General features: G+C 39.9%; 1 pseudogene; it reads right to left on the reverse strand.

Annotated features, from left to right (window-relative positions):
• Window positions 1–1,843: 1,843 nt before the first annotated feature.
• Window positions 1,844–3,049, reverse strand: LOC130469743 (uncharacterized; annotated as a pseudogene).
• Between the last annotated feature and the right edge of the window lie 12,378 nt (window positions 3,050–15,427).

Raw genomic sequence — 15,427 nt, forward strand, 5'->3', positions numbered from 1 at the left:
ATTTATTATTTATTATTTATTATTTATTATTTATTATTTATTATTTATTATTTATTATTTATTATTTATTTATTATTTATTATTTATTATTTATTATTTATTATTTATTATTTATTATTTATTATTTATTATTTATTATTTATTATTTATTATTTATTATTTATTATTTATTTTTATTATTTATTATTTATTATTTATTTATTATTTATTATTTTTTATTATTTATTTATTATTTTTATTTTTATTTTTTATTTATTATTTATTACGTAGTGTTTATTATTTATTATTTATTATTTATTATTTATTATTTATTATTTATTATTTATTATTTATTATTTATTATTTATTATTTATTATTTATTATTTATTATTTATTATTTATTATTTATTATTTATTATTTATTATTTATTATTTATTATTTATTATTTATTATTTATTATTTATTATTTATTATTTATTATTTATTATTTATTATTATTATTATTATTATTATTTATTATTTATTATTTATTATTTATTATTTATTATTATTATTTATTATTTATTATTTATTATTTATTATTTATTATTTATTGTTTATTGTTTATTTTTATTTTTTATTATTTATTATTTATTATTTATTATTTATTATTTATTATTTATTATTTATTATTTATTATTTATTATTTATTATTTATTATTTATTATTTATTATTTATTATTTATTATTTATTATTTATTATTTATTATTTATTATTTATTATTTATTATTTATTATTTATTATTTATTATTTATTATTTATTATTTATTGATTATTGATTATTTATTATTTATTGTTTATTGTTTATTGTTTATTGTTTATTGTTTATTGTTTATTGTTTATTGTTTATTGTTTATTGTTTATTGTTTATTGTTTATTGTTTATTGTTTATTGTTTATTGTTTATTGTTTATTGTTTATTGTTAATTGTTTATTGTTAATTATTTATTATTTATTATTCATTATTATTATATATATATATATTACATAAAAAATATTATAAATAAATAAAGTTTAAAATAAATAAAATAATTAAAATAATCACATTTCAAAATAGCATTTAAAAAATTGAAAAAAAAAACGCAAGCATTAAATTTAAGAGAGTCAAAACGGAAGATGTATAAGTCAAATGAAGTCATCAACATATATTCTCTTCTTCCACTATGTCCTATCCAACGCCATATTCTTCTCAATCCCAAGTAGACTCATATCATGCTCAATCACATTCCTCCAAGTTTTCTTAGGTCTTCCCCTACCCCTTGCAATTCTATCACTTTGCCACCCTTCTAGCCTCCTAACCGGGGCATCACTTGATCTTATGCTTACATGCCCAAACAATCTTAAACGATTTCCCATCATCTTAAACTCAATAGGTGCAACCTCTACTTTCTTCCTAATAATTGCATTTCTCAAACGATCTTTTCTTATATGCCCACACATCCAACGTAGCATGCGCATCTCCGCCACATTCATCTTATGCATGTGACATTGTTTCACTGCCCATCGTTCCGTGCCGTATAACGTCGATTGAATTACCCTGCGGTATAATTTTCCCTTCAATTTTTGGGGCATGCCTGGATCACATAGGAACCCCCTGTCACTTTTCCACTTTAACCAACCTGCTTTGATTCTATGAGCCACATTGCCATCCAATTCCCCGTCCTTTTGGATAATAGATCCTAAATAACGGAAATTTCAGAACCTTGGAGAATTTTCTCATCTAAGGTAATCGCCCCTGTCTCTCTAGCATGTACTCCACTAAACTTACACTCCATATATTCCGTCTTATTTCTACTCAGCCTAAAACCCCGAGATTCCAAAGTTTATCTCCATAACTCTAACTTACTTTCCACTACTTCTTTAGTTTCATTAATCAACACAATATCATCTGCAAACATCATGCACCAGGGTACACCATCTTGAATTGACCTCGTTAATTCCTCTATGAATATAGCAAAAAGAAACGGGCTAAGTGCGGAACCTTGATGCACACCAATCGTAATGGGGAATTCTTCGGTATTACCAACACTAGTACGCACACTCGTGCTAACTCCCTCATACATGTCATTGATGATATTAATATACTTCCTCAGAATTCATTTCCTACTTAATACCCACCAAAGAATTTTCCTCGGTACCTTATCATACGCCTTCTCCAAATCAATGAAAACCATATGTAAATCCTTCTTCTTATCTCGATAATTCTCCATTACTTGCCTTATAAGATGGATGGCCTCCATAGTCGATCTCCTAGGCATAAATCCAAACTGGTTCTCCGAAATCTTCACATTTCTCCTTAATCTTCGCTCAATAATATGCTCCCAAAGTTTCATGTTATGACTCATTAGTTTGATTCCTCGATAGTTGGCACAATCCTAGACATCACCCTTGTTCTTGTACAAAGGGATCATAGTATTTTTCCTCCACTCTACTATCATCCTATTACTTCTCCAAATCTTGTTGAAAAGAGTTGTTAACCATACAACCCTCTCTCTCCCAAGCATCTCCTGACCTCGAAGGGATGCCATAGGGCCCCACTGCCCTCTTGCGTCCATCTTTTTCAATGCCATTTCTACTTCTTTCTTTTGAATTCTTAGCATAAAGTCTAGGTTAACCATATCCTGAGGGATATTTGTCTCTCCAATATCGCGCCCTTGATCCCCGTTGAACAAGCTATCGAAGTAGAACTTCCATATATCGTTGATTTTCCTTATTCTCACCAAAACTTTTTAATCCACATCTTTCACACATTTAATCCTCCCGATGTCTCGCTTCTTTCTATCTCTCATTCAAGCAAGTGTATAGATGTCCTTTTCCCCTTCTTTTGTATTCAATCTTGCGTAAAGATCATGATTCACCTTTTCTCTAGCCTCTCTTACGACCTTCTTTGCTTCCCTTTTAGCCTCATTGTTCTTCTCATAGTTCTCATCACTTCTACATTTTCCCAACTCTTTATAGCATTCTCGTTTGCTCTTTATAACTTGTTGCACATCTTCGTTCCACCAAGATGTGTCCTTACTTGGTGGCATGATTCCTTTAGATTTCCCCGTGACCTCTGTTTATGCCAAAATTCGTCTAGGGGCGACACTTGGCTTGGGTCGACACTAACTAAGTAAAGAATGCAAAAAACGATAAAGATAGAGACGACAAAAGGAGATGTTGACGCGGAAAACCCAGGAATAAGGTAAAAAACCGCGGATAGCTATGAGGCTATCAAACCACTAAGTATCCTAAAAAAATGACTAAGTAAATAAATGAGCTTTGTAAAAGAAATAAACGAGTACAATGATTTCTTTAATGGCTAAAATACAGTTCTCTTGTATTGCTTGAATGCTTGAGTTAACTTGTCCCCTGATGATGGTCGTCCCTGGTTTATGTAGCTTGAGTCCAACGGTCCAGTTAGTTGAGAAGATCCCTGAGAAATAGGGGCCAGTTGGTTATCCATTGCTCCACGTTTCCTACTTATCTTCAACAAATCCACGAGATCTTTGGGGACTCCCTTGACTGGCTCAAAGTATTCAGCGACGCCTTAGACCTTGGGCTTTGGGCTTTAGACCTAGCCCACTCTTCCGATCTCTCGTCCTCCGTCGCTTGTCGCATGTATGTCGTCGCTTGACTCTACGTCCGACCTGTTCACCCGACGCGTCGAAACCTGTGACATGACAAGTACCTGTTCGACACGACATGATCAAACGTCAAAAACGGTTATGTCGTCAGTCCAAAAAGTCGGATAAAAGTTTTCCCCCAATTGTGATTTTGCGGGGTCTTGCGAAGCAAAATAACAATTTAAATTTCAAAAAGAAACTGCTTCAACTGCCTCGATCGTGGGGAACCGCTACAAATTAAAGGCAAATAAATTGAGATCAGTGCATGCAATAATTGTTCACAGAAAAACTTCAAAAAAATTTCAGATCCGAAAATTGGAGAGAGAAAGAGAGAGAAAAAGAGAAGTGGAATCGTTTCCTTGCTTGATTTCACCCGTACTCAGGTAAATTTCGATTACTTCTTTCGTTTTTCCTATTGAATTCTTTAGAAAAAATGGTTAGATCTAAGTCTGTGGCGGCCAAAGAGAAGGAGGAAGCTGGGTCTAGCCGGGTTAAATCACTTAATCCGTTTTATTCCACTGTTGAGAGTCTAGAAGCGTTTATTAAGCTTGCTGGTTTGCCGCCGTCGGCGGAGGTTGTACTTCCGGGTCCGGAGGATGAGGCCCTTCATTGCCCCGAAGGATATGTGGTTCTGTATGAGTACCCGTTTACAATTGGTTTGAAGTTTCCTTTTATACCTCTGGCTAGATTTTTCATTGAGGTGCTCTACTTGAGCCCAGGTCAACTGATGCCTCAGATCTGGCGCATTTTCACTGTCGTACAGAGAGTTACTTCGGACTGGCGGGTACCATTCGATCTGGCCGACCTATTGTATACCTATGACCTAGGGTTGAAAGAATGTTTTCGCTACACCTTGGTTACGAGGAAGGCGATGAAGAATTTGGGCATCGGTTTGAGTGTAAACGATAGAGGCTGGCAGAGCCGTTTTGTTTTTGTGAATAAGGATTCTCTTGGAGATGTGGGGAATTTCTTGGTCGAAGGGTGGACGACGGAAGGTAATTCTATTTTTGATTTTGGTTTTTGTTATTTTACTGAACGTTGCCTTAGTTGGCGTTGTTTTGAAGTTGTCAAGACGTTGTTGGCTGAACTGAACTCGGATTCTTATGAGAAGACTCTCAAATTCTTGGGCTACTCTGTCGACGAGAGATCGTTTCGTCGTGATCGCTTAGAAGGTCAGGAAGGTGAGCGGGTAGACGACGTCGTCGAGGAAGAGGTCGAGGAGTCGGATTGTTTGACTCGTCGACGAAAGAGTTTGGGTTTGCTTGAGGACGTTGTTGCGAATTCGTCGTCTGACGAGGCTAAAGCGGATTCTGAAGGTGAAATGGCTGACACTTCAGGTATGGTTTCGTGTTTCTAGTTTGTGACGTGTTTTGGTTTTGGTTGGTATCTTTGAGAAACGATATGTGGTTTGTGCAGAGAATACCTTGTCGTCCAAACATGTGGCTAGAATGTCTCAGACTGAGGTGATGGAACGTGCTAGGAAACGACTGAGGTCTTCTACTTCTTCTGATGTGCAACAGCTGTTGTCGCACGTTGTGAGGGGGTCGAAAAAGCACGAGGCTAATGCGTGACCTCGTCCCTCGTGGGTGTGACGTTTCTTTTTGTCAAATCAAGTGTTATTGGATTTCCTGTGAGTTTACACCCAATTGACTAGTAATATAGGAGTCGCCATTCAGTTTTTAACGATGATGAGAAAAACTGACAAAACCCGGTTATCGTGACATAAAGGGAGTGCAATTATGTTTGACCACGACGGCCGTAGGTTCCCTTGTGATCCCTGGTGTGGGGATCTCTCAACATACACCCGCAAGGTAGAGATTGAGGGTTCGGGGGACTGTAACTACCGAGAGGAGTACTCGCTCTTCGATAACTCCAGAGGCAGGATATCCTTACTAGCTCAGCATAAATAATTGAAGGGACATGCGTTAACTATTGAACTAATCTGAGTTGATTTTAACAATATGCAACATATAATACTAGATTGATCGCGATTATCTGATTTAGATTGTTTTAAGGGACCTAGCATGATAATCCAATTTCCCAACATATTATCTTTATTAGGCGTGATAGAACAATCAGATTTGATTAGTTTAACAGTTCATAAAAGGGCGAGGAAAGCAATTAAATCATGCGAAGGGGCACATTACGACGCACCCTTGAGAGGTGCGTCACGGTTCTCAGAAAACTAACCACTTTGACTTTGCTATTTCTCCTTTTATTTAACGAATCTCAAATTATGGGACAGGATACGTTCTGTTCGATTTTTGGATCGATTGCGACAGAACGCGGGATCAATTTCGCAGCGTGAGGCTTAGGCTTAGGGGTTGGAGTCAATACTCAGAATATGAATTGTGTCTGTCTTTCACGTCGAATTTGGGGCTATATTTATAGAAAAGAGTTCGTGGGAAGATAGAATTTTAGAGCTCTAATCCACGAAGAATTAGGAAAGAACACGTCCCAGGTAATTTCAGCGCCCAGGGCTGGGCGCCGAAGATTTCGGCGCCCAGAGCCAGGCGTTGAAAATAGGGTCTGGGATGTTTTCTTTGTCAGATTCGGACTCTTAGAATCCGGAGTGTTTGAGACTTATTCGAGTCTTTTAGCGCGTATTACTTTATGACGGAATGCGTCTGGGCCCGTTACGAACTCTAGGCTCGTTAGGATTTTAATTAATACGTAACTCTTATTTTCGAATCATATTGGGAGTAGGATTCCTCTTGTAATTTCTATCTCATCTAGGATTTATGTTGGAGTGCAACACCTAACTCTGACAGGTTTCTATCTTTTATGACTTGCCACTTTTAACAACTACCCATTACAGCAGTTACTATTTTTAGCAGGTTTCCATAAATAGCAGGTTTCTATAAATAGCAGGTTTTGGGTGAAATAAAAAGGGTGATTTAGATTCGTTATTTTATAGGAGATGCGTTGCCAAGTGGAGATTTATGTTCTCATCATCGAACCTTCCCTTTCGGGAATGGGGACAAAAGTAGGTGTCTACAGTTAGCCCCCACTTTAACTAAGTCTTGGGATGAGACGATGGTCAAAGTACTAGACGGAGTGCGTCACACAAGCCATGGTGTAGGTGACTTGTTTTGCGAGGGTCTCACGAGCCTCCGAGTGATAAAATTTGACTTAAGGGTCATCACTTGAAGTGTCGACATATCCCTCACGTGTCATTGGGATTTGTCAACGGATAGTATTGAAACTCCCTCACTTTGTCATTGGAAGTATCTAAAGAGGCGTAGGAACTCCCTCACTTTGTCATTGGGAGTACCTACAGATGTTTTCGAAATCAAAGCTATAAAGTGTAATTGGGCCTGGCCAGGCCCAATCACGAGGTAAAAATGTTTTTAAAGATTCTCATTTTCAGGGTCAGCTAAACGAGAAAACCCCCTTGTTTTTATGGGACGTAAAACGAAGAAAAAAATCCATCACATCGTTCTTTTTTGGAAAAACGGAAAACCAATCCTTTAATTTTTGGAAAAAAAAGGAAAACTACTCACATCGTTCTTTTTTGGAAAAACGGAAAACCAATCCTTTAAAAAAAAGGGAAACTACTCACATCGTTCTTTTTTGGAAAAAACGGAAAACCAATCCTTAAAAAAAGGGAAAACTACTCACATCGTTCTTTTTTGGAAAAACGGAAAACCAATCCTTTTAAAAAAAAGGAAAACTACTCACATCGTTCTTTTTTGGAAAAACAGAAAACCAATCCTTTAAAAAAAAGGGAAAACTACTCACATCGTTCTTTTTTTTTTGGAAAAACGAAAAACCAATCCTTTAAAAAAAGGGAAAACCACTCACATCGTTCTTTTTTGGAAAAACGGAAAACCAATCCTTTAAAAAAAGGGAAAACTACTCACATCGTTCTTTTTTGGAAAAACGGAAAACCAATCCTTTAAAAAAAGGGAAAACTACTCACATCGTTCTTTTTTGGAAAAACGGAAAACCAATCCTTTTTAAAAAAAAGGGAAAACCAGAAAAAGTTATTGCTGCAGCAACTAAGGACCTGCGCGGTTAGTGACGCATACCCCGCCGGCTAAAGATGGCGAGCCTAATTTGGGAAAACTACAATTTCTTTTATTCATTCTTGCAAGAGCGAATTCTTTCGAGGGATGCTCGGACTAAGTTGTAACCTGAATGTGGGTTGACAACGGCTTAGACGGACCTTTGTCTTGTGGTCATCTTTTTTCATGGTTTTGAGCTAGTCTTTGCGGCTCAATTTTGCCACCACTCGGTCTTTGATCAGAGGACCATGTACCAGTATCGACGGCGACCTTTATTCTGAGGTCGAAATCCGTTTTTTTTCTTTTGAGATTATCCAAACATGGGACTGTGTATAGCGTAGTCCGGGAACATGATTTTAACTTTGCACACTCTTTGTTGGAGTATATATTTTCTTTCGAGCCCCCAAGCACTCGGGCTTGACAGTCATTTCTTGCCAAGAGAGGTACGTATTTTATAACGTCCTTTAATCATGTTTGGGGTCGTGCTCGTATGTGCGAGTGACCTTTATAGTGGTATGCTATTTTGACGATGTCGTGGAGTGCGACTTCAGTTTCCGGGCGACAAAGTTTATTTTCCAATAATATCCGGTTTAGCTTGGCCCGGATTAATCTTTTGACAAACAAACATTTTTCATTTTGAGAAACCAACGACTTAACAATATTTTTTTGGTGTTTCGAAGAATGACCTTGATATTTATTTTGCTCATATTTGCTTTGAAAAGTGTACACATATATTCCTTGAGACGAGTCTAAGTTTCGACCATGTTTTAACATTCATTTTCACTATTTGGGTGCTAAGGGTGCTTTTGGGCTTGATCTTGATTGCAATAGGGCCTCGTGTCTACCAACACGGTTTTAAGTCCTTTCCTGTTCCGCGTTTTGTGAAATCCGGGCCTTGGGCTGCATTTTCAGCGCCTAAGGCTAGGCGTTAATCATTTCGGCGCCCAGCCGTGGGCGCTGAAAGTCTTTTCCTGGCGATTTTTGGCTTTCGGATTTCTTAGCGCGTTTCCGAATGGGATCAGGATGTCATTTGATGTCTTCAGCTATATATAGGGGGTTAGATACGTCCCTCTTTTCCATCACTCTCAATCTTCTTCTCTCTTGTAGTTGCTTAGCTTTAATTCCTCCTTGCTTTTGTCATGTCGATTCCTCCCTTCTCCCTCCAACGAGCTGTGAGGCGCTGGCTAAGAACCCTTACTCCTACAGAAAAGGCTTTGTTGAAAGAATACCACTTAGAGGAACTTTTAGGCTTACAACAAATTAATATTGACTATAACTTTCTGCATGCTGCCCTGATCTTTTGGGATTCCGATCATCATGTTTTTGTCTTTCGGGGCAATGAAATATGTCCTTTGCGAGACGAATTTGCTGCGATCCTTGGTTATCCTACTAATGCTACTCCCGCCACCCCTGGCACCATTGAAGAGGGTAAAACAACCATAGGGGCTTTCCTAGGACTAGATGCTAACATGCTTGCTGAGTTTGTTTTAGGTGATGAGGTTAATTTGGCAAAGCTTGTAAAACATCACTTTAGGCCCAGTGAAAATATGACCGAACAGAAATTGAACATTCGAGCCCTTGTATTTTGTTTGTTGAATCATTATTTGCTGTCGAATAACAATGCCGTTGGTTGTTGCCGAGACTTTGCTGAGTGCGGATGAGTTGAAGAAGAATGCCAAATCTGAATATTTTAAGGGGAGCCCCCTATTGCTGCAGGTAATCGACCTTTCCTTTGCGCACATATATTTTTTTTATTTTTTTTTTGCTCGTCCTGCCTGGAGCTGAGTTTCAGCGCCCAGGGCTGGGCGTTAGAATTTTCGGCGCCTGGTCCTGGGCGTTGAAACTGCGCCCCAGGTTCCGTTTTCTTATTTTTTGATTTGATCGTACCCGTTTTTTTGCAGATTTGGCTCATGGAACGACTTAGGCTTTTAGAAACTCCTGCCGATCCTAAACATTATCGCCCTATAGCCTTGGGTAACCGAAAGTATTTGCACCGAGGCCAGGACGAGGCCGAGTGGGCTTCCTTTTTTACTCATGGTATCTGTTCTATTAAGTGGGTGGTACCGTGGTGGGGTTTGACTACTATGACGGGGGGTTCTGATGTGTCGGTTTATGTTTCTTTATTGGGGCTATCTCGGCACATTTATGTCTTTCCTTACCGAGTCATGCGTCAATACGGCTTAAGGCAGATTATCCCCTTTTCTTATACGGTACCACCTAAAGTAGCGGCCTTTTCACAAGTACGGGTTCAAGCATGGGCTTAGTATTATGATGGTCTCCCGCGTTGGGCCGTGGCTACAAATGGCTTTGTGGGTCTTTCTGAAAACTACAAGTTGTGGATGAGTTCCGATGATAAAGCTGTGAGGACCGAGGCTCGAAATGGGGAGCCGGCTGAGCTTTTGATACCTCGTATTCGGGTTAAGTATGAGGGTCGTGATTCTGCCAATCCTCGCACCCATGGTATTAAGACTGTGAAAGCTCGTCCTGATCGAAAGCGAAAGGAAGTTCCTCCCCGTTCCAGTTCTAGGCCTAAGAAGATGCCTAACATGAAGGGGCCTGCCGTTGCTAAAAGAAATGCAAGCTCTCGCGGAGATCGTCTCCGGAACAATGTATGGGTTAGGAAAGCTCAGCCGCTAGTAGAACCAGTGACTAATCCAGTTGATGTTGATAATCCTTCCCCCACCATTGTTTGTGCCCTTGAGGCTGAGCAGGCTATAACTGTTCAAACTAAGAATGTTTCTGAGGCCTTGGCATCTTTGGAAGTTAGTGTCCCGGAACCGGTTCTTATGGAGATTGATATAGGGGCAGCGCAGAAACCTGTGGGGGTGGACCCCGCGAACATTGCCCTCTACAAGACTTTATTTGATGATCCGGAAGAACTAGAGTAGTGTAGTTCTTGCTAGGGTGTAGGTGCCCTTTATTTATTTCAGTTGTGTTTGTTTTTCATTCCTTAGCACTTTTGTTTTCCTTCTTATCATTTTTTAATAAAGGCGTATTTTATTTTTACTTCTTTTTTGCTTCTCCATTTTCTTCATTATATATGTCTAACACTTTTGCACAACGTATATATATTTTTTATTTGATTGGACCGAATCCATAAATAGGATTGCCTACGTATCTTTGTTAAATATTTTAGAATCAGGTCGCGCGTAGTTCTAGCTAGAATAAATTCTAGGATGCCGGATTTTAATAGATATGCCATGAGGTGGAAACATATTATTTAATCGGTAAAATGAGTGAAGTATTATCATTATTTTAGTCTGCTGTTTTTTGCTGTAAGCCGCGTATCTGTACATAAAAATGAAATTCCATGTGTTTTTTGTACGACTATTTTTTGGTACGCATATCTAGATACGTGCTGTACCCCCCAAGTGTTCGTTATTTTTCCGTTATGTGCGGATAAAATGACGAGCACTTCTGAAAAGTTTAGGCAGGCAGAGAGTTTCGACGCCCAGGCTGGGCGTCAAAGATTTCGGCGCCCAGCCCTGGGCGCTGAAAATGATTTCTGGGCGGTCCTTTCGACGCTTTGCTTCACATGTTCTTGCATTTATTTCTTTTCTCTTTGTTTTGTGTTTTACTTTTTTACTCGTATTAAAAATCAATTTTGACGCTATTTCGGAGGCCTTTTTGACTGTTAGCGTGAGACGCATTTTTGTCCGGATTAATTTTTTTTATTCGTGACTCGAAACGGTTTCGAGTGTGGGGTTAGTGTGTGGAAGGTGTGAAGATCTTTGTATAGGCTTTTGAGTGGTCTGAGGCGTGGGGTGGGAATGATGGTGTTCTATTTTATGGATGTATTTTTTTTTGAGCAACATTTTGAATTTGATTTTCTTTTTTGATTTCTTTGGGTTGCATGGGTTAGACCCTTATGTTGTGGCAATATGATAGTATGGCTTATTTTGGGATCTTTATTTTTTTGAGTTTCGATGTCACGATTCAAGACCGAGTGGGCCTTGTTTATTGGGCCTAGAGTGGGCCGCCTCTTTGTTTTTGTATTTGCAAGTACGTTTGGTGCTTATTTAGTGTTAGAATAAAAGTTTTTTAGGAGAAATCTTACGCCTTTATTAATTTGGAAAGTAAGGAAAACACTGAAACAAAGTTAACCTATATTCTAAGGGGTCTTAGGACCATCTAAAGCCTTTATTTTTTTCCATCAATCTAAAGAATTACCAGGCGCTTTTTTTACTAAGGTGCTCTCCATGGCTCAAGCCTTGGGTTTAGTCTCGTAAAACTTTGGTCTTCCGCCGGTACTCATCTTGAATTCTATCCCTTTTGTGTTGGCCCACTGACATGTCTTCACCCATCCGTTCTCGGCCTCTTCTAGTGTTGATGCAGGAGAGATTAACCGGGTTGGATCGAAACCTTCATCTTATGAAGCTAGGGTAGTCATCACAGTCTCGTTCTCCATAGTCCTCGATTCGTTAAACAATGTCCATAGAGCCTGGTTGTCCAATATTTCAGCTGTTTTGGTCTTGGTGAGGTGAGGTGCCTCATCCAAGGTATGGCGGTCATGGGAAATTTCAAATCTGGGCCAAGTTTCAGTAAAGAGGTCCTGGCCCGATACTTGAGACAGGTAGACATCTTCAGCATCATCATCCCACACACCGCACACTTCTCTCTCGATTTGATCCATAGGGACCATGGCGAGTTGTGCACCTTGGGGCGTAATATACGCCGTAGGGTCAAAGTTCATATTTTCTGGTTGGTCAAGAGAGATGTGACAAGAACAGAGTGGGCTCTTGTTGTTGTTGGATTTGCCAACGTTGGGGAGAGGTATTATTTCCTATATCATATCCTGGATCGTGTTTTTTAGTCTCCAGCAGTTTTCAGTATCATGCCCATTCCCTTGATGGAACTCGCAGCGAGCGCCCTCCACCCAGTACTTACTTTTGACTGGAGGGTCGGGTGTGGGGCCTATGGGCCTTAGTTTTCCTTAATTGGTTAGCCTTTGGAAAGCTTGTACTAGAGTCGACCCGAGTGGGGCAAACTTCCGATTTTGGGTCCACCCTCCCGGGCTCCTTCGGGTTGGAGTTTCTTTCACAACATGGACCTCTTGTGCTTGGGGCATGGGGCCCCTGTGGTAGGTGCTACTCTTGTATGCAGGCTTGTTTTGTACTGTTGTTGTGAGGTCATCCTCGATCTTCATTCCTACTTCATAAACCCTCTTGAAGGTATCACGGCTCAAGTATCTAAGATGTGGTTTGTAAGTTGGGTCCAGGTTGTCAATGAATTTTTGGACTAATTCGGTTTCGGGAGGCCAAATGACCAGTAATGCAAAATGTTTGGCTTGCGCAGCCACTAAGGATTCGTTTTCCATTTTCAGTTGGTTCATGAGTAGGGTCATTTGGGTCATTTGGTTCTGTAGCTCTTCTATAGACATATTTGAGGGTGCGAATCGAGGTTGGGGAAGCGGAGATCCTTGAAATGAGGGATGACGGACGGAGCTTGGAGTCACTAAACCTGGTGTTGGTGATGTATCTTCGAGACGCACTAACCTTTGATTTTCAGATCGGCACCAAGTGGCAGGTTCAGCCCTATGCATAAGATAAGCTAAAGTTTAGGCCCCAAAGTTTTAATCATTACTTAGTCTAGACTCTTGACTCTCTCTATTGGTTTTTTCGCTCTTTCTTTTGTTGGTACACTTTTTGGTTTTTCTTTTGGTCATTCGTTGGATTTTCGAAACACTTGCCCGTGTGACATTCATAGTTATTGGCATGTTCGGTTTTGGTGCCGAGCATTGTCGTCGTAGGAGGCCTAATCAACGACACAGAGAGTTATTTATTTTTATTCATTTTTTTAGTCGCTTTAAGAATCGAGTGCTTTTCACACGCCCTTGCAGCAATTTTTACGAATAGTTTTTTTTGCTACGTATTTTTTGCGCGGGCACCGAGGCTGCTGCGCCTGACCCAAAGGCCAGGCAGCAACTTCGGCGCCCAGCGTAGGGTGTGAGAAATTTTTGCGCCCAGCCAGGGGCGTTGAAAATGCGTCCCTGGCTGGTTCTCGTCTTTTGTTTGCGTATACTTTTTGTTTATGCGACTTTGACTGTGCGTGTTTGCCTAATAACGTCCTTTACGCGTTGTGCGGCGTTTGTGGGATTCGTTACGGGCCATCCCGAGCGTCGCTTATTTTTGTGGCGATCGTTCGGGTTTGCGGAACACATATTTTGGTATAACTCTTTGGCCAATTGGTTTGTGAATGTTTGGGCAATTTTTAAGGTCGTTGGTTTTCTAACGTTGTTTGTCACACACAATCACATATTTCGCTACACATAACTAACATTACATCATGAGGCAATAATAACATGTCATGTAGTTTATGATAGGCTTCTATGGGTAGTATTTGCGCCTGGCTTGGTACCGCTTCTATCGCAGATCCAACACATGCCCCGGTCGAGGTAGTGCCTTCAACAGACGAATTTCGCCCAAGAGGCCAGTCACGATGTAAGCCAAGGGGGCATGCACCGATGAGAGGGACCTAATGGGCGAGCTATTGGGTTTGGGACGAGTGTACTACTAGCGAAAGTGCCGAGTGGAGAACATTCGAAGCGTATGCACCCCCTGGTTGGCGATGGGTATCCTTAGTCCTAACTCCCTAAGGGAGCCAAGATTCGTTATGCGGTTCTGCCCGTTCACATTAATATGCTGATTTTCAGGTCGTCCCAACTTGATGGGGAAATAAACGCGGGGTAGGATCGTTTCACCCTTCGGCTATTTTGATTACCTACAAGCACGAGTATTTCATTCACTATCCCTAGTGGAGTCGCCACTGTGAGGGGGTCGAAAAAGCACGAGGCTAATGCGTGACCTCGTCCCTCGTGCGTGTGACATTTCTTTTTGTCAAATCAAGTGTAATTGGATTTCCTGTGAGTTTACACCCAATTGACTAGTAATATAGGAGTCGCCATTCAGTTTTTAACGACAATGAGAAAAACTGACAAAACCCGGTTATCGTGACATAAAGGGAGTGCAATTATGTTTGACCACGACGGCCGTAGGTTCCCTTGTGATCCCTGGTGTGGGGATCTCTCAACATACACCCGCAAGGTAGAGATTGAGGGTTCGGGGGACTGTAACTACTGAGAGGAGTACTCGCTCTTTGATAACTCTAGAGGCAGGATATCCTTACTAGCTCAGCATAAATAATTGAAGGGACATGCGTTAACTATTGAACTAATCTGAGTTGATTTTAACAATATGCAACATATAATACTAGATCGATCGCGATTATCTGATTTAGATTGTTTTATGGGACCTAGCATGATAATCCAATTTCCCAACATACTATCTTTATTAGGCGTGATAGAACAATCAGATTTGATTAGTTTAACAGTTCATAAAAGGGCGAGGAAAGCAATTAAATCATGCGAAGGGGCACATTACGACGCACCCTTGAGAGGTGCGTCACGGTTCTCAGAAAACTAACCACTTTGACTTTGCTATTTCTCCTTTTATTTAACGAATCTCAAATTATGGGACAGGATACGTCCTGTTCGATTTTTGGATCGATTGCGACAGAACGCGGGATCAATTTCGCAGCGTGAGGCTTAGGCTTAGGGGTTGGAGTCAATACTCAGAATATGAATTGTGTGTGTCTTTCACGTCGAATTTGGGGCTATATTTATAGAAAAGAGTTCGTGGGAAGATAGAATTTTAGAGCTCTAATCCACGAAGAATTAGGAAAGAACACGTCCCAGGTAATTTCAGCGCCCAGGGCTGGGCGCCGAAGATTTCGGCGCCCAGAGCCAGGCGTTGAAAATAGGGTCTGGGCTGTTTTCTTTGTCAGATTCGGACTCTTA

The sequence above is a fragment of the Spinacia oleracea genome, chromosome 3 (assembly GCF_020520425.1).
Source record: "Spinacia oleracea cultivar Varoflay chromosome 3, BTI_SOV_V1, whole genome shotgun sequence".
NCBI classification, from domain to species: Eukaryota; Viridiplantae; Streptophyta; class Magnoliopsida; order Caryophyllales; family Amaranthaceae; genus Spinacia; species Spinacia oleracea.